Source organism: Sphaeramia orbicularis, chromosome 10, assembly GCF_902148855.1.
Source record: "Sphaeramia orbicularis chromosome 10, fSphaOr1.1, whole genome shotgun sequence".
Classification (NCBI taxonomy): Eukaryota; Metazoa; Chordata; class Actinopteri; order Kurtiformes; family Apogonidae; genus Sphaeramia; species Sphaeramia orbicularis.
This window is the reverse complement of record NC_043966.1, coordinates 31,216,805-31,240,880: the sequence shown is the minus strand read 5'-3', so window position 1 is coordinate 31,240,880 and position 24,076 is coordinate 31,216,805. Positions and strand designations below refer to the sequence as shown.

General features: G+C 39.2%; 1 protein-coding gene across 1 annotated transcript in view; it reads right to left on the bottom strand.

Annotated features, from left to right (window-relative positions):
• Positions 1 to 16,813, bottom strand: part of nexmifb (neurite extension and migration factor b) — a 57,669-nt gene extending 40,856 nt beyond the window's left edge. Inside the window, 1 exon segment of the mRNA XM_030145702.1 lies at positions 16,706 to 16,813. The gene's annotated coding sequence lies outside the window, so the exon portion shown is untranslated.
• Positions 16,814 to 24,076: the final 7,263 nt, after the last annotated feature.

Genomic DNA, 24,076 nt, shown 5'->3' with positions numbered 1-24,076 from the left:
TTCAAGAGAAAACAAAACCTCACTCATCTAACACCGTTCAATAAAAGAAAATAACTTCATAGAATAAGGAGCCATAATAAATCTACAGTTTGAGCATTAAAAATATCTGTTGGAGACACACAGAGAGACCAACTGTCTTAGAATTCCCAGATCCTTTTTTTCAAGCTCAATAAATGTCCCGCTAATATGTCCACAGTCTCTTGAGCCAAGACAAAAGCAGCTCATTGATAATAGCTCAATAAGAGAGGATGGAGGACTGTCCATGGCTTTGAGGAATTTCCAGTCAATACATGACTATAATGGGTTGCACATGGCACTTTTTAAAACTGTGTTTAGCCCTGAAAATGCTGTAGCTGCACTTTGAGCCCAGAATCAAAAGCATCAGGTGAATACTCAGTTTTCTGATTTAATATATTTCTGTTTTTCCTTAAATCTAATAATCATGATCCTGAGATAAAGGTATGTTATGCATCACATATTACTTCCTTAGCCTATTTCTCTTTAAATCATGATCTTTTGTCAGTGTTTTGTTCCCCAAAAAGATACAGTTTCATCCACATTATAAAAATCCATTCCATTACTCTGCCTGTAAAGATTTCTCTTTGTTCTCAGAGCCACAAATTATTTCCCCGTAGCTTCAGAAGGCGACTCCTTTACTTGGCTTCAAAACCAAAGGACAGGGCCAGGCGGCGTGAAAGGGGAGAGGGTGGGGGTCTCGAGGACAGAAGGAGAAGAAAGGGGATACACAGAGAAAAAAAGGGAGGAAGTGAGGATGGAAAAGGGAGGGCAAGGGATGGGGGAAAAGCGTGAGAGAGAAAAGACACAAGTATGCAGTGAAGGGTGTTAGTCAAAGCTAAAGTGTGTACAATGACGGTTTTTTGTTTTTTTTGTTTTTTTTTTTTGGGTGGGGGGGCACAGGATGCAACAAAAGCCCTGCCCTTCAAATGGTCGACAAGCACAAATCTCAATATTCCAACTCAATCATTGGCTATTAATACACAGGCCTTTCTTTGATATTTATTTTCCCTTTTAAAGTCATTGATGTTATTAGTTTCTGAAACCCGGCTTAGAGGCTTATTGATAGACTCTGCAGAAGGAAATACAAATGGCCTCAGAATCTCTGATGAGAGAGAACAATAATTCTTGTCTCTTGCTTGAGTGAAGTTGCAGCACATCTACAACACACAATCCTCACTAGGAGGGAGTTTTTTTGTTTTGTTTGTTTTTTTTTGGGGGGGGGGGGGGGGGTCCTCCACTGCATCAAGACACTTGTGCAGAGCAGTTAAGCCACTGTGTTTCCAGGTGCCTTTACCACTAATAAACGAAAACCCAGCATTCCTGTGAAACACTTAATCAGGCAGTATGGAATCAGTGAGAGCAGTAAAAGGAGCACACTGTCACGGCTTTAATGTGTGTCTCTGTGTTCTGGAGGGGGGTTAGCCTCTCTGATGTGCCACAGCTGAAATTGGCAGGCTATCAGTCACAACCCTGTAACACAATGTACAGCATTTCTAAACAGTATAAAGAGATATGACAGCCAAGAAGGCAGAGAGAGACAGATTGAGGGAGAGAGAGAGAGAAAAAAGATGGAGACCGAGTGCAAAAGAGAGAGTGAGAGTGAGAGAAATGCCATTTTTAGAATCCTGATGTGTAATTCTAAACGTTTTCTTTACAACTGGGTCAGAACAGCACATTATTGTAGACTCACAGTTTAAGCACTTGTCATCTGACTCCATCAGATCCAACTCTAGGTGCAGCAGGTCAGATTTCTCATCAGCATAACAGAAACATCAGTGTAATGGCTTTTAAGTGATTCAATATTGTGTCTAAAAGGAGAAGCATGCAGTACAGTAAGTTGACCAGATGTTTTTAAGGGAGTCCATCTTTTCTGTGGACAAATGAGAACAAAGCCAGGTCTGCCTCCCTGTTTGTAATCAGGCCTATTGATTAGAAGCTCCGTGGATCTGTGAGAGGCTGCAGAAGCCAGGGAGCCAGTGGCTGTGTGCATATGCACAGGGGTATTAACAGCTCTTATTCTCTGGGCCTGTGGGACAATGCAGCCTCTGAGCGAGGTGATTAAAAGGCCCGAGCTATTGAGCTCCTCCAATCAATGCACTCCTGTGCAACTGGACAGAGCCGGAGGCCACTTCCTAAACAACAGACCCACACACATGCATATATACTTCTGCTTCCCCAACCTTTTCCCTAGCCCTCATCTTAAGCCGCAGCCACCGTCATTAAGTGTCAGTGCCATAAACAAGACCAAATACCCATTGCCCTGCTGAAAAAGGCTTGCTTTGGCTACAACAAACTGCAAAGGGATCTGCCATTTTCATCATGTGCAATGGCCAATTAAGTAAATCTAATAGTGAAGAAGGGGTGTAGGATAAAAGTAGGAGCTTTTCATTTAAATGGATAAGGTTAATGAGTTATTTGTATGGTTGACGTATTCAGATGGTTTAAAAGGTTAGGCACATCTACACAGCTGCCCTTTGGAGTGATCTCCTTGGTTTCACGCTCCCTCAAGCAGTGGTAATGAGAGGTCACCATGCACCATGAGAGCCCTGGGAGCCAGCAGCCCCAGCCAGGCAACCACAGCCACCATCATATTACTATTTCCTCAAAAATAAACAGGCCTTGAAGAGAGGAACAGGTCATTTCAGCCCTTTCTCTTAACCTGCCTCTCTCGTTTTCTCTCTCTCTCTCTCTTTCAATATCCTGACAAGTGGTCTGCTCTCAGCTCACTGTGACCAGAGAACACTCCTCCCTCTTGTTTTTGGAACATCCACTTTCATATTTTCAATAACTGCAGAATCCTATTTTTGTTTCCTAATGGAGCCTCTCTTTTTTCCTTGTCCCTAAATTCCTTTTCAGAGAACTGGCTTGTCTTCTTTACATCCACCACCATCACCAGACCTGCTATTTTTTGTCCCTGCATTTCTCATCAACACCTATGTGAATCTAGTCAAAAATATCACATATTGCTGACACATAATCAGTCATGGAAACATAACGCAATCACATCACAATTATACAATTACGTATAGGCATGGGAATTTCTATACCTGCCCCTGTTTGGAGCTTGTCCACTTGTCACTGAGAATATGACAAAGAAATTCTTTGCTTAATAGAGAGCTATTGATTAGGTAATTATTTCATAAGTGGGTATGCTCAAATACTCTCAGGCATAGAAAAGCCCGTATCACAGGCGACCAGGCAACCTGGGGTGTGTTGCTGTCAGGTTTGCCAGTGTGAGCGGACAGAGGCGGTGGGCTCTGCTTAAGACAGAATATTGGACAAACACAAACAAACGAGGCAGCGGCCACTGTGACTCAGTGCTCTAATGAACCAGCGTATTGACTTGCTGGCTTTCTCTTTCTCTGCCTCCATGTCTCTCTTCCACTCTCTCTCACACACGTATTCTGCCTCTCTCTCTCTCTCTCTCTCTCTCTCTGTCTGCTGTGTTTGTATGGATCCCAGCTGCTACTCAGAATACCAATTACTATAGGTCCAGGAGTGGGGGAAGGAAAGAGAGAGATAGGGGGAAAGGGAAAATGAGGGTAAGGGGGATATAAGGAAGGAATGAGGGACAAGAAGAAGAGGAGCTGCAGAGAGAAATGGAGGAAGTGAAATGATTGGCTGACTGGATGGCAGACAGTCCAGGAGGTTTGGCCTCACTTGGTGGCCAGTAGAAGCAGCTCACAGTCATGGGTGATGGGGAAGAGGAGGTGGGGGTAGGGGGTAGGGAGTGGTGGGAGTCTTCAGATGCAGTGGCACCTTGTGAGGAGGAAAAAATCAAACACATCCCTGTTGGTGTGACACTCCTGCCACTGACACAGGAGGGAATATCAAAGGGGACCTTTTTGTGGTCTGCTACAAATAGGTGCAGCCACAGTGAAGGGAGTGACGTAGGTGTCAAGTGTTTTACAAGCAGAAGTAACATCTTTTCTGTAAATTCCTGGGACAAAGTTGGGCACTACATCTCCCATTACAAGATATTTGTATTTGATAAAGGGATTTGGACCGTGGAGAGATTTTGGTTCCAGAGACACTCCTTCTCTCCCTCTCCTTTTCTCTTCTCCTCTCCAACCACCGCAACAATTCTCATGACAACCATAATGAGCATGCTCACATTCTGCACGATACCACTAATTTGAGAAATTTCCAGCACAAAGACATAATTAGACAAACTAATTAGACGAAGACTTCGCTGCACAGAGATCCTCCGCAGTTCAACTCATCCGCCTACCTGCCGATGACTAAAATAGGAAGCAGCCGTCAAGCCCATCCATGCTTATTCCCCTCAGTTAGTGCAGTGAGATGTTTGTGAGATGGCGCACAAGGGAGAATAACATGATCTCTCCCAAGGGCTGTAGCTGCTCCTCAGCAGCAGTACAGCAGCATCTTTGTTGTGGCTTCAGTGTCACGCAGGGCTAACAGGTCTTACCCAGCCACAGATTGCCTTCCTATTTATATCTGAGGCAGCGACATTGTCTGGATGCTGCGAAAAAGCTGGTTGAGAACAATCTGCACAGGCCTACAGTTATACGGCACAGTGTAAGACATATTAATAAATCAGAGAGAGGTACTCTAATGTGGCATGAACACTTAAAAAAATTCAGAGTTCTGGTTGAGGTGTTCACAACGAGCTATAGGTGAAGTGGTGGGTTTTCTAATGAAGAATATGAGGAGAGTACTTAGAGAGAGTTGGAGAGGCGAGGGAGGCAGAAAGGTAATTGATTTTAAAAGTGATGGGAAAACCCACAGGTCTCAGGAGGGAGCAGCAAACTGTCTCAATGGATACAGAAGCCCCAGCTGCCTCCAAGAATAATAGAATTAATTCTTAGCCTGGTTTAAATACATTTTATAATGGGAACTTAAATTAACATTTCCCAAAGCCCCCAGAGATGGAGTCAAAGTGTAAATTGTTACAAAATTTCTTACTTTTCCTTTGACAATGGAGCCTTTGTCCTCCGAATGTGTGTTCCTTGTAGGCGCTCAGTGCTATCCAAATAACAGTGTTCTCTCATTATCATTTTTGTAGAGTGTAAAATAAAATGAAAAAAAAAAAACAAAAAAAAAACATAAATGATATTTTGTACAAGAATACGGGTTGACTCATGCATACACAAAAACAAACTTTATGCCCACATAAAAGCTCAAGGGTCCAAATAAGCATGTGCACATGCTGACGTACACATTTGTATTTCCAAACGTTTGGCAGGCTGTCATTGCATTCACTGTGGAGTCTTAACAGTTGTAGGCAGATTTGTGAGAAAGGGTACAAGAGAGACAGACTGGTGTTTGTTGTTCATTTTCTTTTCAGGTCACTACATCGAGGTGGACCTCAGGATTAACAGACAGTACACAGGGGCTGCCAAAGCACTGTCTGCCTGCAAAACAGATCATTCATATGCACCAAGTGACACAAACACTCATATACTGTACTGTTAAATACCCCCCCCCACCCCTCCCTCAGAGACTTGGCTGTAGCCAAAACACTGCAGCGGCATACATCTTTGATAGTGAGTTTAAACCTATTAGATCATATGACTATAAAGTATGCATGCAGACTGTACGTGAGTCCTCCCCTGACAAAGACTTTCTCTCAATGGAATTACCTGCATAAATAAACCATAAGCAAATCCCAAATAGTGCACACAATAGGCAAAAAGCCACTCTCATATTCAAGCATATACACACACACAGCACAGAGACAGCTCTCAAAGGAGCAGGTTATACACAACGTCATTTCAATATAAAAGGGAAATATCTAGCACTGTGATGCTCCCAAAATATTTAGCCCACTGTAACTGAAACATCACTGCAGCAACAGAAATGGCAACAAAATCAAGTCATATTACTGGACACTATCGGTGACATATGTGCCCGTGGTAACTAGTATTGTGAATGTGCACATCATATACTGAAGTGCTAATTAATTATATCTTACATTAACAAGTTTCTTATTAACTTTTCTTAATGACTTTCACAAGTATCAGTTTATATAGACTATTTTTCTATAAGAACACATATGATCAGATTATTATTATTAAGAATCTTAATTTGTCAGTAGCGTTCACAGATGTAGATACGTACCCCACACTGAAATTGGTCTTCTGCATTTAACCCATCACTAGATCATGCATGCATCACATACTGCATACTAGGAGCAGCTCATCATATCAGGCGCCCGGGGAGTAAATGGGGAATTTTCGTGCCTTGCTCAAGAGCACATCAGCCAAGAACTCTCCGCCGATCTGGGGAATCAAACTGAAGCCAACTCAATAGCCAACTCTATAGTCATCTAGGCCACGACTGCTTATTATAATCAGTTTTAGAAACACTTAGGGTCAGATTAATTTGATTAGTCAAAGCTTTGCCTTCATAGAATTGTAAAAAAAACAAAACAATGCTTAAATTGCAAAATCTAGATTATTCCTCTGTAGATCTCAGTAGAACAAACCTTGAACTGTTTGCTTGCAATATACGCTGTTCATAAAGTTGGAATAAAATATTTTTAACTCTATTCATGAAATGATGGTGACAATGTGATTTATTCTTGATTGATAAAATATAACTCTAACTTTAAAAATTGTCAAACATTTCTGTTACTACTAAATTATTGTCTGTACTAATTTATTGTTCTTACCTGTCTTTAAAACATATATTCTTTCATACCATGTGCTGCTGACCTCTTGGCCAGGTCGCCCTTGTAAAAGACATCCTCAATGGGACTCTATCTGGTTAAAAAAAAAAGTTTAATACATTAAAAAATATATATAGTAAGTGTGACACAGTTTGTAATCACTGCGCCAGGTCAAAGGTGATTACTGATGTGTATAAATAGGAATAATAAGAGGAATGTGTCTGAAAACAAACTTATTCCAACTTTCTGGTTAACCGTGTATTAATTGTGAATGTGTCTCTGATATATATGTCAGTACATAAAGTGCATTTTTGAATCATGTTTTTTCCTCACAATTGATTAATAAATTAGAAATTATCCATAACATTGAAAATAGATGTTTTTGCATTGACAGAAGTTGGTACTCATAGTCAGAAAGGTAATATTAGGTTTTCAACAGGAAATACTGAGTTAAAGAGAAAACCACACCTGAAAAAAAAAAAGAAGAATAAAGAAGTAAAATAAAAAATAAAAATCACTTTGACCTGGAACTTCTTGGGTTTGGTTCATTGATAAAGTAGTTTGAATGTGACTTTGTCCAGTAATTCTGATTGATTTACGGATTTAGGTATTTCTACGTTGACATTCAGTTCAACCGTTTTCAATAAAGTCAATATTAATTCTTTCAGACATGCCTACTGCATTTTCAACATCAAAGGTGTTTAAGAGGATGTTTAGTGCATAATGTCCAATTGATGTTGCTGTTTTTTCTTGCCTCAAATTTCACTGCAGAGACAAAATTATTGGGACACATTGATTTCAGGTGTTTCATTGTTAATAGGTGGTTTTTACTTAAAATAATAATGACAAATGCCATTACATTATTTCATTATGTGATAAATATCATTTAAAAGTTAATTTTACTCAACATTGACATTTTTATGAGTATAACTGTTTTAAATATGTCGCCTCTAGATTTCTGAATAATTTGCCATGTTCTAAACATAAATAATCATTTTAAACCACAAGTAACTGTATGGTTTCTTTAAGTCAGGTAGATAAGTCAGTCTTTAAGCTTAAAACAAATACTGACTCAACATTTATCATGGGGAATGATGCGAACATTTTTATCATGGTAACATTCCTACACAGTCCAACAAGCTGTAGGTGTTATGTGCCCCAATACTTTTGTCTATATATATATAGTGTATCATTATTATAGCGCGCTTTAAGAATCCACTATGGGTTGACCTTTACTTTTAATCTTCAAAACAGAGTACTGGTACAGCTGTTATGTACTCATGTCCATACCAACCATTTGTTAGTGCTAAGATTAAGATTTGTAAGGTTTTCCCCCTCAAAGGAGAACAACAAACTTATTTTTTTTAATTTGAAAGAAAATTAGCCAGACCTCACAAAGTTTAAAACCAAAACAAAGCAAATATGAGAACTTATCTTCATTTAACAGTCTAAAAGCAGCAAAATAGCTAACAGAAATATTTCATATAAAAATTATGTATGTTTTAGAATGTGAACAATGATTTTTTTTTTTTTCCCCTTTGAAAATTACACATAGTATTGAAATTTTAGAATTATCATTATCAGTCAACAAATAATCAGAAAAATGTTAAATGAAAAATTATGGATTGCACTTTCTTGGGTGGAGTTGAAGTTTTATGATGAGAATTTTATTCTAAAAGTTGACCCCCAGATTTCAGTTTTTACTGAAAATGTTTATCATTCTCAAATATTAGTTACAGGTCTCTTTGATTACTAACAACAGGCATTGTTATTACCCCTGAAAAAATCATGCGCATGTGATCCAAGAGAGTGTAAAAGGTCAGAGTCGTTCATTCATGGTAATACTATCTGGCATATTTACAGTGTTATAATGCTGAACAATAATACATTTGTGATGGTGAAGTACTATCATCATATCTTTGGATTTGCAAAGTCAATGAATAAAATCTAACTACACACAAATGAGCTCAAACGGTACATGAGTTACTTCATTCAACAAACAAAACTGACCAACGCTAGCATTACACAAAAGCCTGTAAATTATTCAACAAATCCAAATCTTGTACAGTCCAACAACACAAAAAATATCACAACAAAAATCGGAGGCTTTGTGACTAAATGATGTATTAGCTCTTTTATCAGCAGCAGCGACACTGAGGTGCATATTTGACTCCTTCTATGGAGCATTTTACCGGCTGCACTGTGATGTATGTGTGTGCTGCATTCTGACAGTGTCACTGAATGATGACTTGGGGAAATGGGTTAGAAGAGCACTGAGAGATAGTAGGTTGAAAAATGTGTATTTGTGCATGACAGAGCATCAGTACGTCACTGAATGTCACTGTCAGGGGGCGAGACCAAAATAAATACACCGCATGGCATCCTGGTCCTTAATGTGTCTATATGCTACAATTAGCCACTTGTGTATGACAGCAAAGAGTGGGTCACTGTCATGATGTAAAATGAATGTGTACATGCCCTGTGAGGACTGACAGGAGAGGAAAGTGATGGAAAGAAAGGAACTCTGGCTCTAGCTATATAACACACACAGGGGAAAAGGCGAGTATACACACAGCTGTACATCCTAGAAGTCAAAGCACCACAGTAAGCTCTTCACACACTCTTCTGTGATGCATCTGAAATGAGAAGTCCTAATTATTATTTCCATTGTGCCCCACTCCTGTGACAAGGACCACTAGCTGTGAATGATTATAATTATTACCCGTAGTAGAATAGCAGTCATGCTGTTGTATCATCAGCAACATCATCCAACAGATCAGGGTCAAATCCAACTTGAAATTCATGTATGCAATTCAATTCACATTCTGTGTGTTAAGATATTCAAAAACATTTCTCATTTGACTTCTGCTTAGATGTGTCGCGCATGGATTATGTTTTGCCTCTGGCATGCTACAGTAAATGGAAAGTAAAGCACTATTCGTCAGCTGACTATATCTGACAGGAGGACTATTGCGTCTGCTCAACAGGCTTTGTCACTCCGCTCTCTATTTCATCTGCAATGTATGATAAAACAGCTATTCAATTCAATTATCACTAATGTTTGATTAGGGCACAAATAACTTAGTCTCCACAAACAGGCACACAATTAAACTGAAATGAATTACGACAAATCTTTGACCAAACGCTGTAACACCATAAATTTTAAGCACTCAACTTGTATGCCGTGAAAAGATTTATAGCAAAATATAGCCTGTCTCCTATTTGTACATAAATTCACAACATCGTTTAGAGTAACAAACAAGCCCGTCTTGAATGGCTGGTAATTATGTACAGCAGCAAATAAAGCGTGGTTCCTTTCTGAGGCACTGGTGGCTTGTTAAGTGGTGAACAGACAAAACAGCATTTAGAAAATGAAAGGTGCAGGGAAACATCCAGGGCACAGCAAGCTTTTCTCCCATTAGAAATAACACTGTCTGTCTCATGGCCGTTTGTTTGTTCCAACTGGCTGTGCTGGGAGGACGCACCCCGAACCCCCACCACCAACAGTAACTATGTCTCTGCCTTTATTTCTGTCCACTTGTCTCTGTACTCTCCCTCTGTCTGTCCCTTCCTCTAATCTTCCCACCATGTCCATCCCCTCTTTCCTCTGCAGCTCCTCTGTTTTTTCCTGTCTCACAGTAGCTCCTACCCTCTGTTTTGTTCCCTTTCTCATCATGAACCTCTTTTTTCATCTTTACCCCATCCCCCCCTTTTCCAGCCAACAAATCAAAGATAAAGCTAATGAAGGTGGCTTATTATTCCAGTTTTCAGGACCCTGACAGTATAGACTTCCATCGTATCATCCTCTGGCTCTGACATGAGGAATAAAAAAAAACATGTTCAAATTAGACAAGGGGCGATGAATCTATTAGTGATATTATATAACAAAAACCAGAGTAGTTATTGCCACGGTGTGTGCCATTACAAAGGGAACAATGTATGGGAGAACACTGTGTGAAACCAATTAAAATCCAGCCCTGTCATATAGCTTCCTCCCTTCCGAGTCATGTTGTGAATATGCTGCTTTCACACCATTCATGCCAGTGCACCTGTGTCCGCTGCATTAAATCCCTACCTCTTTTTGCTCCTTCACAAATTTCCACCATCAGATCTCACTATCAGTTTCAAGAATCCCCTGAGTTGAAATACAAGGGGGGCCTGGAGAATATGAGCAGAACAGGGGAAATTTCACATTATCTATCCATCTGCAATATAAGGGTCTGATGTGGAAGCAGGAAATGAGCTATGAACGTCAAGCCTGCGTGCTCATGGTCCCAGTGGCCACCAGCCTACACGTCTAGATCAAGTAGGCAATGTGGAAAGTGGTTTAATAGACCCCAGTTTAATTGGACTTTTATTTGTTAATGGCAGAAATCCTGATGCATTACTTTAATTATCCTGGCAGAACTAATTCATGAACACGGTGTGAAAACGTGGTTGGACTTGGATAGAAATATCACCCAACTGCTGGGCTCTGTCTGTTTTTTTTTTTTTTGTTTTGTTTTGTTTTTTTGTTGTTGTTTTTTTTAGACCTCACCTCAAAGTACTCATGAATCCTCTGCTCCTGCTTTCCAGAGGAATGTCTTTGATAGGACTTGTAAGGCAAGCAACGGTTCAGACCCTTAGTGTTCTTATACCTGCCAGCTGTCATGAATGAATCCACAGAAAGTCGAGGAGCAGACCACTGAGGCCATTTTCCCCTCAAAGCCCCAGGGCCCACCCAGATCCTATATGTGAGCATGTCCATGTTTGCCAGACCCTCAGCAGCCCCTGTCGATTTGGCCGGTGCTGCAGAGGGGCGTGCAGACCTGCAGAGCACAACACATCCACATCTCTTACAACTCTGCAATAGTGCCAGACAATACAACCAAAAACCTGTATTACAATATTTTTTTCTGACAATTTCATAGTACATCTGTTTTTGCATATCTGGGCTTTAACCATTGACGAAGGCTTTGACTGATATGGGGTTTGCTTTGTCTGTCAAAATGATCAAGTAATCAGCATCCATAAGACAAAATGTACACAATTTTTATCCTGCAAACTGTGATGATGATATGAATGATACAGCAAGAATTTTAGCCCTGCATCCTTTTTAAAATCAAAATTTGGCCTCTCTATCATGGGACCGTATCAATGCAGCACGGTGGTGTAACAAAAGCATGTCATTAATACAAAAATAAACCTAAAAACAGTATATTTAACAACTATAACTGGCTTTCTATTAGGGGTGTAACGGTGCACTTGTTTGTACCGAACCAGCCTTCAATACAAAACGGAGGTGTACCAAACGAATGCATGTAGCCTATGTGAAGAACACAAACACGCCTTAAGTTTCCACAAGAACCTTGAAGCAGAATGTACACAGCATGAGCAGGGTGGCGACAAAGGAACCCATGTGCCATATTTGATATCCTAGACGGACATCTAAGCAGTACACCATCCACATGCTGGACGTGAACCAGCATGGCAGCTCAGAGCAGTGTCACAGGTACAAAGCCAAGTTGGAAGACCCTCTGTCTTCTCTAAGGTCTCCAATTTAGGGGCTTTTTGGATTCCCTGTCAGTTACGTCAATGGAGAGAGACAAGAGGACAAAACAAGAGTGGTGTGACAGCATGGTTTCATGACGATCGGTTATATTTAAAGTTTTTTGTAATAAAATTGGTTTCCCTCACTGAATCGAAAATGTAACAAACCGAAATTTTCTGTTTTGTTACACCCCAACTTTTTATGCATGATCTCACCTATTACACATTTAAGTACTAAATAATTTACAAACTTTGCCCATAAATATTAATGTAAACATTATCTGATTAATTTGAAAAGAATTGTTTGTTTCTGCTAAATGAAATACTTTCATTACTGGGTTGGATCTGTGTGTATCATAACCACAGCTTATTATAAAGGAATAATAAATTACCTAATGCCACCGGTGACAGATCAGAATCACACTGTGTAATAAAGACTTTTTACTCTTAGTAAGATGGATAGGCACAGTTAACATATACTCTAGTACAGGGAAGTCAAACTCATTTTAGTTCAGGGGCCACATTCAGCCCAATATGATCTCAAGCGGACAAGGCCAGTAAAAATAATAACATAATAATATATAATAATCCAAGTTTTTCCTCTTTGTATTAGTGTAAAAAAAAAAAAAGGAAAATTGCATCATGAACATGTCAATAACCTGAACAACCTGAAATTTCTGTAGAAAAATAAGTGCAATTTTAACAATATTATCTCTCATCGTATTATTACACAATTTACAGATCACTGTGGATCTACAAATGCACATAATATTTAGTAACAGCCATTATATCTTTAATTTTTCTTATGACATTTCAGGTTGTTCATATTTGTTCAGGATATTCACATTTTATTGTAAAAGGACAGTTTGTTAAGGTAAATATTTTCATAATGTAATTTTACATTAAACCAAGGAGAAAATTTGGACTTGTCAGTAATTATAGGTTATTATGCTATTATTTCACTTGAGATCACATTGGTTTGTATGTGGCTCCTGAACTAAAACCAGTTCAACACCCTTGATCATTCATATCTTCAGTGTAATTTTGGCACTTTGCAAATTCATCCCACGGGCCAGATTGAACCCTTTTATTGGGCCGGTTTTGGCCCACAGACCATATGTTTGACACCCCTGCTCTAGTATTATTATTGCTATTATATCATTTTCTGCCTACTGAGGCATTACAGTTGTTGTATGAACAATGTTACAGTATGACCATATCTGAAAATATTACAAGATATAGCAAATTAAAACTGGTATACCCATTAGAACACAACAAAAATGTTTACTATAGAATTTTTAGGAATCAAGGAACATGTTAACCAACATTTATGCATTTAATTCATGTAAACTTCTAAAATAACTCCAACACAAGAGACTCAACATCAATGAAATACCTTTAAGCAAACTGTCAAATAAAATGGAGCACAACTCAACATTATTTTTGTCAGTTTTTACATCATAAAATAAAAACCACAAATAAATAAATGAACGCGCTTGTCTTATTTTAGCGTTGACAGGTTATTAACCAGTCAGATAGTGCTGTGGGCGGGACACTATGCAAGACCACAGATTTTAATGGATCCTGGTTAGAAAAAGATAAAATACTGAATGCAGATAACAGACCATCAGTCTGTCCCTATTTCCAGTTGAGTCAGTATAGTGTCCAGCATTACTTCACATCAACTGCCTTGTCAATGGCATCCAGCAGCCAGCTGAGAAAGAGCTTCTTAATGCCTTTCTGATTGCAGTGTTTTTAATTCATTACATGACTGAGCTGTAACAGTTTTGCCTCAGTGCCTCACGCCTCGTACTGACACATATTTTCTAAAAACGGGGCATTCTTTAAAGTAGATTAGCACAGTTTGCCTGTCAGCTACAGATGTAATTTTTGCTTCTCTCAGCTTCTGTGTGTGTGTGTGTGTGTGTGTGTGTGCACCGGCATGTGTTTGAGTATGTTTATGTCTGTGCACATGAGTATGCCAGTAGCATGTGAGTACAAATGTGTGTGTCTTCCTGGAACAGCTCCCGTCTGGGGGGCATAGCAGGCAGCAAAGAGCTCAGCAGCGCCTCAGTCCCTTAGGACACGCTGCAGCTCTTTCCTTGTGGCCATGAAAAGCAATCAGAGCCTAGCCTTCTCCCCTGGACTTACCTCTGCCTTTAATTACAGAACTCAGAAGCAGCAGCACAGAGAAAGACTGCCTCCGCTGGGCCGAAGCCAGCACGTCACAGCCCAAATGCGGGGCTGAGGTCGACGCAGCAGGCCTCTGCATACAGTGGCCTGACATAAACACCGTGTGCTTACACATACAGTCGACCCTGATAGGCTGAGCGTGTTTCTACGTGGATGGGAGAGAGCCAAGGTGCTTACACACTGAAGCGATACAATGCAAAGGGAAAACAGCAGTGCTCTGGACAGAAAACACAGCAGGGACTCCAAACAGACAAGAAAAACCCTTTCTAGAAGCTTAACAAGATGTTCTCACCTGTATTCTGCCATCTGTAAAAGTCAGAACAGGCAACATAAACCAGCAGCCAGCACATGAAAAACATCCATTAACTTGTTGGAAAGCAGGTGTATCCTGGTTGCTGATTCTTTTCTAACAGCATGTAAAATATTGATCATAAACGTGATTATCATATATAAAGAACATGGCCGTTGTTTGTCAAAAAGGTGACTGATGACGATCGGGTCATTTGGTGTAATTGAGACTCTTTCCCATAAGACTGACATGGTAGCAGTGGCCCAACACATGCGCCTAAGGCTGAAGCAGAGGAGTAGCCACAGAGCACACATGGCCAGGGGAAGATAAGAGACTATGTACACAAGCCGCTGGTTTTATTGCTGCAACATAACACTCAGATTGCATTTTAAACCCATTTTCAGTAAAAAACCTGCCAGCAGTGTCCTTGCTAGTGTGGATCAGAGCCAGGGTGTTGTTGGTGAAATGTGTCATTGGGCTCAATTTCTCACCCAATTTATACTGAATGGAGAGTGACACTTAGTGAAAGCAATGAGACTGACCAGGAGGAGACGTGAATGACAAATGCAGTAAACACAGACCTACATTGTTGGATCTATTGTACATGACAGAAGGAAGACACAGTCTGACGTGATAGCCCCAGTTAGTTTCAGTATCTATGATCTTCAAACCCAGACCGGACCAGACCCCAGAGGCCCTCTCCCCTCTACAGGCAGCCCAAAAGCCAAACACTCTGCCGTCACACATGATAATAGCACCTCTATCAACATGTCAACTCAATTCAGCTCTGTTATAGGCTCTCTTTGACTCAATCAATGCATGGTTTTCCATCTGGTTTCTACTGCTGTCTTCACTTCAGAGGGGGACAACCCAGAGAGGACATGATCAGGCATACTAACATCCAGTCAGCATAAAAAGCAAACAAAAAACACTGCCATACAGACTAATGAAAACTCCAAAACATGCATCAATCCAAGTCATCTCAGGTCAATAACTGTAAGCTGTGCAGATCGTTAGTTGTGGCGATAAAATTCAGCAGTGCTTACTTGGAAATCCCATCTTACGAAGCATTCCAATACACATCAGCCAGGCAAATTTCTAGCTCGTTAAAATTTAATCCAATTAAAATCCTATTTAAAACAAAGTTGAAACTAATTCTAACACCTCCACAAATCTGAGCACAGAGGCTGTTATTATAGGCTGCAGCTCATTATTTTCTAGCATGGCTTGTCTGGCTTGCAGTGTGGCTGACTGGGACATCCAGTAAACATCTGTCATGAGGCATCCTTAAAGGGAGCAGAGACACAGTAAGCTACTGATCCAGTGACCCCACAGTGCAGGCATTCACACACGCCTTGGTGCACCTGTGTGTCCTCTGTTATCAGGATGTTTAGGCCAGTTTTAAGAATTTGTGCTTACAAACCGGTTATGAATCATTTATTCGCCTTATCACAGTGGAGGGGCCTAGCTGTAAGATGATGTGTTATCCCATTGGGTTTCAATAGCCCATTCATGAATCATGCATTAGTTTAGACTATAGATTATCCCCCCTTTTCCATTTCTTATTCATTTTTGGGCAGCAGTACTCGGTATGCATAACGTTGATTCAAAATGACGTCCACAGGCCAGTGTTTGTCTCCAAAACATAACATTGAAGGTAATAGAGCCTCAACTGGCTTCAATATAAACGATCACACGTGGCATCTGTATTTGTGTTGTATTTCTCAGCCTAAAGCGAATTGGTCAGAGCCTGTACTTTAAATAAGTGGGGGTATTTTTCGCAGGGAATGGGTAATCGATTGAGCAGAGACGAATGAATGTAGGCTACGACAGCTGTCCCAAGGAGGTAGGGCTGCTACTACACCGCATGCTTGGTGTGTTCTCCCTTTGAATAAAATGTCCGATCAGATCAAATCAGTGAAAACAGACATATGAATCAGTGTGTGTATAAATCAAGCTGTCATGAGCATACCTAATAGAGCTCGCTCCCTATTCAAATACATACGGCACGCTGAATAGCAGCATAATAACGTTTCACTGCCTACCTCCGGAGCGTATGCGCCCAAACTGCGTTTTTTCCCCCGTCGCAATGGGATCCTTCTCAGCCGCTTTGGACAGTATCAGAGATGCGTCTTTCCCCCGAAATGCAAACACTTCCCCTGCATGTTTCCCCCCACCCTCCCCGCCACCACCAGCAGAAGCAGCCCGGGCCTCCAGTAATAGCAGGTGGACGCGCCTCTCAATGATGGAGACAGCGCGACGCTCCTCTCCCCCGCCGCTCCATTTTCAATTACGGAAGAATTCGTATTCCAGGAAACGCGCTATAGGACAGCCAGCATGTCCTAAAAAAATCGCCGCTTTTCTCCGGACGAGCAGGGACCGTCGCCTGTGAAACTCCCGATCCGCGGCGCCTCCTCTCCTCCTATCTACCTTTCATGAGATGCTTCATGTTGCCATTGTCACGGTGTATTTTTCTTTTTTTTTTCCTTTTTTTTTTCTTTTTTTTTTTTTTTTTTTTTTTTTTTTTTTTTTTTTGCAGCTGGACCTCTCCCCCTCCTTGCGGCGCGCAGTCTCGTATGCGCGCGCTTCCCTTGCTCCCCCTCCGATTCTTCTCGGTTCGACCTATGAGCGCGCGCACAGCCAGCCGACGCAGGGCCACGCATTGCCTGACGGACGCGCTGAGCAAATCAGGTAGCCCTCTCCGAATAGGACTGGTATCATAACAGGGCAGCTGCAATGACATGAATAATGAATAGACTACTCATGTATGCCTATGCTGGATGATAGGCCCACTCATAACACTTAACCGGACTGCAAGCAATATTTGGGTAGACTCGAGGGTCTCTCTCTCTCTCTCTCTCTCCATCAATGAAAACAATCAATGAAAAACCAAAAAGACTTGGATATTTCCACGGAAGTGTATCACTAAATAATTTATCATGTTATATTTTCTACAGCTTACTGTTGAAAGGTCCCAGTCCTATTCCAGCAGTATGTGTGGAAATATCTCCTAGTTTTCTGTCATTGTGCATTCACAGTTGGCCTTTTTATTGAAATTTTTGCACATTTCCATCCACATATACACAAACATGTACATCAGTGATGTCCAACATATGACCCGTGTGCCAAAATCGGCCTGTCACCGGGTTCAATCTGGCCCTTGGGATGCATTTGTGAAATACAAAAATTACACTGAAGACATTAACAATCGAGGGTGTCAAAATCATCTTAGTTCAGGGGGCACATGCAGACCAATTTGATCTCAGGTTGGTCAGACCAGTAAAATGTTATCATAATAACCTATAAATTATGAAAATTCCATAATTTCTTTGTTTTAGTGTGAAAAGTAGAATTATTCAAAACTATCCTTTCACAAAAAATATGAATAACATGAACAATCACATACAAGTGAGGAAAAATAAGTGCAATTTTAACAATATTATGCTTGTTACTAATTGTTTTATGCATTTGTAGATCCACTGTGATCTGTAATGTACAGGTATCATTGATAAGTTGAGGTGTAATATTGTTAAAATTGCACCTATTTTTCTGAAGAAATTTCAGGTTGTTCATGGTTATTCAAGTTATTCACATTTTTTGTGAAAGTAAACAAATGTTTTCATAATTCAGTTTTACTTTTATGCACAAAAGCAAGCAGAAAATATTGGAGTTGTTATTCGTAATAAGTTATTATGCTATTATTTTACAGGTTTGGCCCACTTGACATATTAGGCTGCATGTGGCCCCTGAGCTAAAATGAGTTTGACACCTCAGATATCAATGCATGGACATGGGTATAACAAAAACTTTAACTAAGCTGGAAAAAAAGAACCTTAAAGAAACCTGAAAAAACACCTTCCCAGTCATTGCCATCAATCTGATTAATGTTGAATGCATCTAAAAGAATGTTTTAAAATTTCCTGGTTAGATAGTGGGTGTAAGGGGTGGTATCAAGCTGCACTTAGGACCCCAAATTTTCTGGAACATTCTATTCGACTGTTGAAGCGTCTGCTTTTCTCCAGTTTTAGGCAGGACATAACGTCTGTTAACCATTGTGCATGAGTGGGTGGGACAGCATCTTTCCACTTGAACAAAACAGCACGCCTAGCCAAGAGAGAGACAAAAGCCAGGGTATGATGCTTTTCATAAGTTAATGTACCTCCTCCTCAGTAATGCCAAACAACGCAGTCGGAGGGTTTGGTTTCAGCCTGACTTTTAGAATCAAAGATAGAGTACTGAAAACCTCTGACCAGTACTTCATGAACTGGGACGGGACCAGTACATATGGAGGAGGGTGGCCTTGGAAATCTTACATTTTTCCCATTAAGGACATCTTTTGGTTTTAAGACTCCCTCAGACAAGTTGACCTGTTTTAAGGTCACATAACTACTTACTTTTTATTACACTGCTATTTACTCTGTGAGATGGTGGTGAGAATATCATTTCATTTCAGCCTAAATAGAGTGAAAAATAACAGTAAAGAAATCTTGATATGGATCCTGAAAACCAAATAAATTCTCCAAAAATGAAGACAACTGAGTCAGAATCTAACATAAAACAGGGCTGGTTAGAGTTGCATGTACATAACACTTAAAAAAATGGCCCTGTATTGACTTAATCAGACCCACACAATAAAAACATGTCATAAAGGATAAAATGTAAAAAATTATATATATATATATATATATATATATATATATATATATATATATATATATATATATATATATATATATATATGCACAGTGGAAAATCAAAATTACAATATACTTGATTTAACTACCATGTATATATATCCACAGACAGACAGACAGACAGACAGACAGACAGATAGACAGATAGATAGATAGATAGATAGATAGATAGATAGATAGATAGATAGATAGATAGATAGATAGATAGATAGATAGATAGATAGATAGATAGATAGAGTTGTTAGCACTTCCTTATATATTTGTCCTACACAGTCACCTATAATTATACCAATGTCTTCAATCTCATCAGATGTGACAACATGTTTAAAGTGGGCTATATGTGTAGTCAAGCCAAGCTACTAAGGTATAAACAATTTATTTTAACCAAGCACTTTATTTCTCGTTGTGTACAATAATTGCATTCTAATGGACTCCAATAAAAGAAAGATAAGTTCTGTCACACTCATCATTAACGTGAAAGACAAACAGACTTGTCCTGTTATTATTCAGTCTTCACATGGACACAAACATGCAAAATGTGTGGTGTAAATCTGCTCTATCTACATGTGCAGTGTTACTCTAAAATACACATGTTAAAGACGCTTCAAAGTATCTGAACAGCATTTACTCCATTAGGTTCTTGTTTTCTCTTTTCACATGGAGTACAAGCCTCGTGCTAATGATCTCAGTAACTCCATAATAACAGAATTTATATCCACGTTCTTTAAAATACTTTTCCAACTGCAGTCATCATTACAGATGTTGTTAAGGAACAGACAAATTGCCTCCGAGCTTCACTCGCACTGCAAGTTGATCACAAAACTCAAAGCTGACAAGAGTGGAAAATATTCACAGTGGTTTAATTACAGAGTTTCTTCTCGTCTTTACCGTAAACAGAAGTAATCACTACTGCAGTGAATATATGAAGTAATATGTTACAAATAAGCATGGAAGCTTGTATCTGCGTACATAATAATAATAATAATAATAATAATAATAATAATAATAATAATAATAATAATAATGATAATAGTAATAATAATAATAATAATAATAATACCTTTTATTTATAGGTGCCTTTCAGGACACTCAAGATCACCGTACAAAGTTGTTAAAAATAAATAAAACTTAAAACTAAAATAAAAATTACACATACAGGGTGGGGAAGCAAAATTTACAATGAACATTTAGTTGTTTTTTCTCAGCAGGCACTACGTCAATTGTTTTGAAACCAAACATATATTGATGTCATAATCATACCTAACACTATTATTCATACCTTTTCAGAAACTTTTGCCCATATGAGTAATCAGGAAAGCAAACGTCAAAGAGTGTGTGATTTGCTGAATGCACTCGTCACACCAAAGGAGATTTCAAAAATAGTTGGAGTGTCCATAAAGACTGTTTATAATGTAAAGAAGAGAATGACTATGAGCAAAACTATTACGAGAAAGTCTGGAAGTGGAGGAAGCAACAAAAAACGTACCAAAGCTTTTATTAAAGCTCTCAAATCCAAAATCCTAAAGGATCCAACCAAATCCATGATAAAAATGGCAATTGAACTTGAGGTAGACAACAAGACCGTTAGAAATGCAGTAAAATATGATTTGAAGTTAAACTCTTACACAAGAACACCAAAACACTTGTTGACAACAGCAACAAATTCAACTTTAGCAATTTTTGGGAATCATGTTTATGGCCGCCTTCTAGCCCAGATCTAAACCCTCTGGATTCTGCTATTTGGGGCATTTTAGAACATGCTACCAATAGAACATCACACAGCAATGTTGACTTTCTTAAAGATACTATTAAAGAAGAATGGGAGAAGTTGTCACCCGAATATCTGAGGAACACTTGCGCAAGTTTCAGGAAGTGTATGAAGGCAGTTATTGAGAAAGGAGGACACATAGAATAAAAACATTTTCTATTATGTAAATTTTCTTGTGGCAAATAAATTCTCATGACTTTCAATAAACTAGTTGGTAATACACTGTCTTTCAATCCCTGCCTCAAAATATTGTACATTTTGCTTCCCCACCCTGTATACATATATAAAAACATATAGGTACATAAAATGGCAGTGGATAAAAGTGAAATTATGGAGTTGAGTAGGCCTGTCTGAATAGTCTTAAGCTGGGATTTGAAGGTGGTAATAGAGTCAGAGTTTTTTTATGTGTTCCGGGAGGGCATTCCAGAGGTGGGGGGCTGAGCGGCTGAAAGCTCTGGACCCCATGGTAGTCAAGCGGGCAGGTGGGAGGGTGAGTTGGACAGATGAAGATGACCTGAGACTGCGGGTGGGAATGTTTATGTGGAGGAGGTTACTGAGGTACTGAGGGGCAAGGTGGTTTAGGGCCTTGAAGGTGAGAAGTAGAATTTTATATGATGTGAAATTTACCAGGAAGCCAGTGGAGTTGTTGCAGGACAGGTGTTATGTGACTCATGGAAGAGGTTCTGGTAATGATGCATGCAGCAGAGTTTTGAACCAGTTGCAGTTTATGAAGAGATTTGTCTGGTAAACCAAATAAAAGGGAGTTGCAGTAGTCTAGGCGGGATGTGACTAGGCTATGGACCAGAATTGCAGTATTGTTGAGTGAGTGGGATGGACAGAGATGGGAGATATTGCGCAGGTGGAAATAGGCTAAATGGGTGATATTATTAATATGAGATTGAAATGAGAGAGTGTAATAATAATAGATTATTTTTTTTAGTCTTTGCGTTGATGTCATTGTCTCATGTTGAAAGTAATTAATATTTTTAATGAACAGGAAGTGATTAAAGTGAGTTTCATCTCCATGTATAATGTTGTAGCTGTAACCCATTGGAAACAGAGCATTTTTAGTATTTATGGTATGGCTAATTGCAAAGTCTACTAACTTTACTTCCACTCTTGGTTCTCTTGTTAGTTTTACACCACTTGGATGATTTTCTTTTTTGTTTTGGGTTTTGTCTTGTGTAATTTAAGCTGCTGTAATAGATGCTTGACTGAATTGAATGTGAGAGATGTGCAGTCTCTCAGTAACGCAGGTTAACTACTATTTAAACAAATCTACAGGAGGTGACTGTGGCATTCAAGCACATGTAAAATTAAAGGCTGTGAGGAGTGGAGACTAGAATGTAAATGATTCAGTCTTTGGTGCTCACCAGGTTTGACAGTCACTATGAAATGTCCAATAAGATTATGGCAGCTCTAACCTGCATGTGTTCATCTTTGCATTAGCCCCACAGCGTCTGCCCAAACAGTGCCCAAAAAAAAAAGCCATTTGGTCTGACCTGTCAGCTCTGTAAGACCGAGCTTGATTCAGACAATGATCCTCAAATGTACATGCAGGTTCACTACTGAGGATCCATCTGGAAATAAAGACCACAGAATGGCAGGCCACGACCAGAACAAGCACAATATCTCCTCACAGAGGCCTTGCCCTCAGGCGTTCGCTCTACTTCGATAGCTTCTCTTTCCAAATCCAGTGGTACAGCACTGGGCTTTTCAAGGCACCACATTTACACACATCTGGTCTGGGCTTTGGAGAGTCATTTTTCTCATTGTATTGTCATCTCTTTACCTGTCTCTAACCCAGTGGTTCCCAACCTGTTTTGGCTCGCGACCCCATTTTAACATCACAAATTTCTGACGACCCCAGACATTCAAAACTAAGACATTTTTTTTTGCTAAAATTAATTTGTTTTTGATCATGTAATAGTTTGCTATTCTATGCCATACTATGTTTCAAATATTATTGTGGCTGGAGGCAGAAAAGCCAGGTGTAGATTACTGCACAAAGAGAGAATTTTATTTTCCTTGGTCAGCATATGTACAGTCAGCCCAGCTTGGATTTACAAGACTGACAATTAATACTGAACAAACATTAACTCAAACTATGAATTATGAAAGAGCTGCAGCATCTGAAACTGACCACAATGAACATTTGAAAGATAAACAGAACCAGAGTGCTTCAGTTTCAGCTTCAGTTTGTCATGTCTTATGTATTGGGATTGTCTCTCTCAACTCACCATATATTTTTACTAATAAGTTGTTAGTTTTTTTTTTTTTTTTTTTTTTTTATCAAGTACTAGAAATTTCAGATGACCCCATTTGAATTCCAGGTGAACCCACATGGGGTCCCGACCCCAAGGTTGAAAAACACTGGTCTAACCATTTCTGTCAACGCTCACATTTTCTTTAGTGGCATATCTGGGTCCTTATTCACATATCTGGAATACTGGAAATTATTTGTACATATTATAGCCACCCCTTTAAGTTGACATTTTTCATATACATACATACATATACATATACATATACATATACATATATATATATATATATATATATATATATATATATATATATATATATATATATATATATATATATATATATATATATATATATATATACACACACACACACACATATGTATTATCTTGCGTGCTGCATGTGGAATGTGCAGGTACACAAATATAGTTCACTGTGCATTGTTCTTTGTATAACTGAACTTGTTACTTTAGGTGAATTTAAAGCTATTTTAAGAGTGTGAAATCAATGAGCTTGGTCAATGTAACTGTTTTTAAACTTGCACAAATGATTGTTTTGTAATTACTGATTGTAAGTTTTTTGTATTATGTGTTGATTATGTCTTATCTTGTCAGAAACTGTGTTATGCAACTTTTCTTGGCCAGGTCACTCTTGGAAAAAAGATTTGTAATCTCAATGAGTTAGTTTTT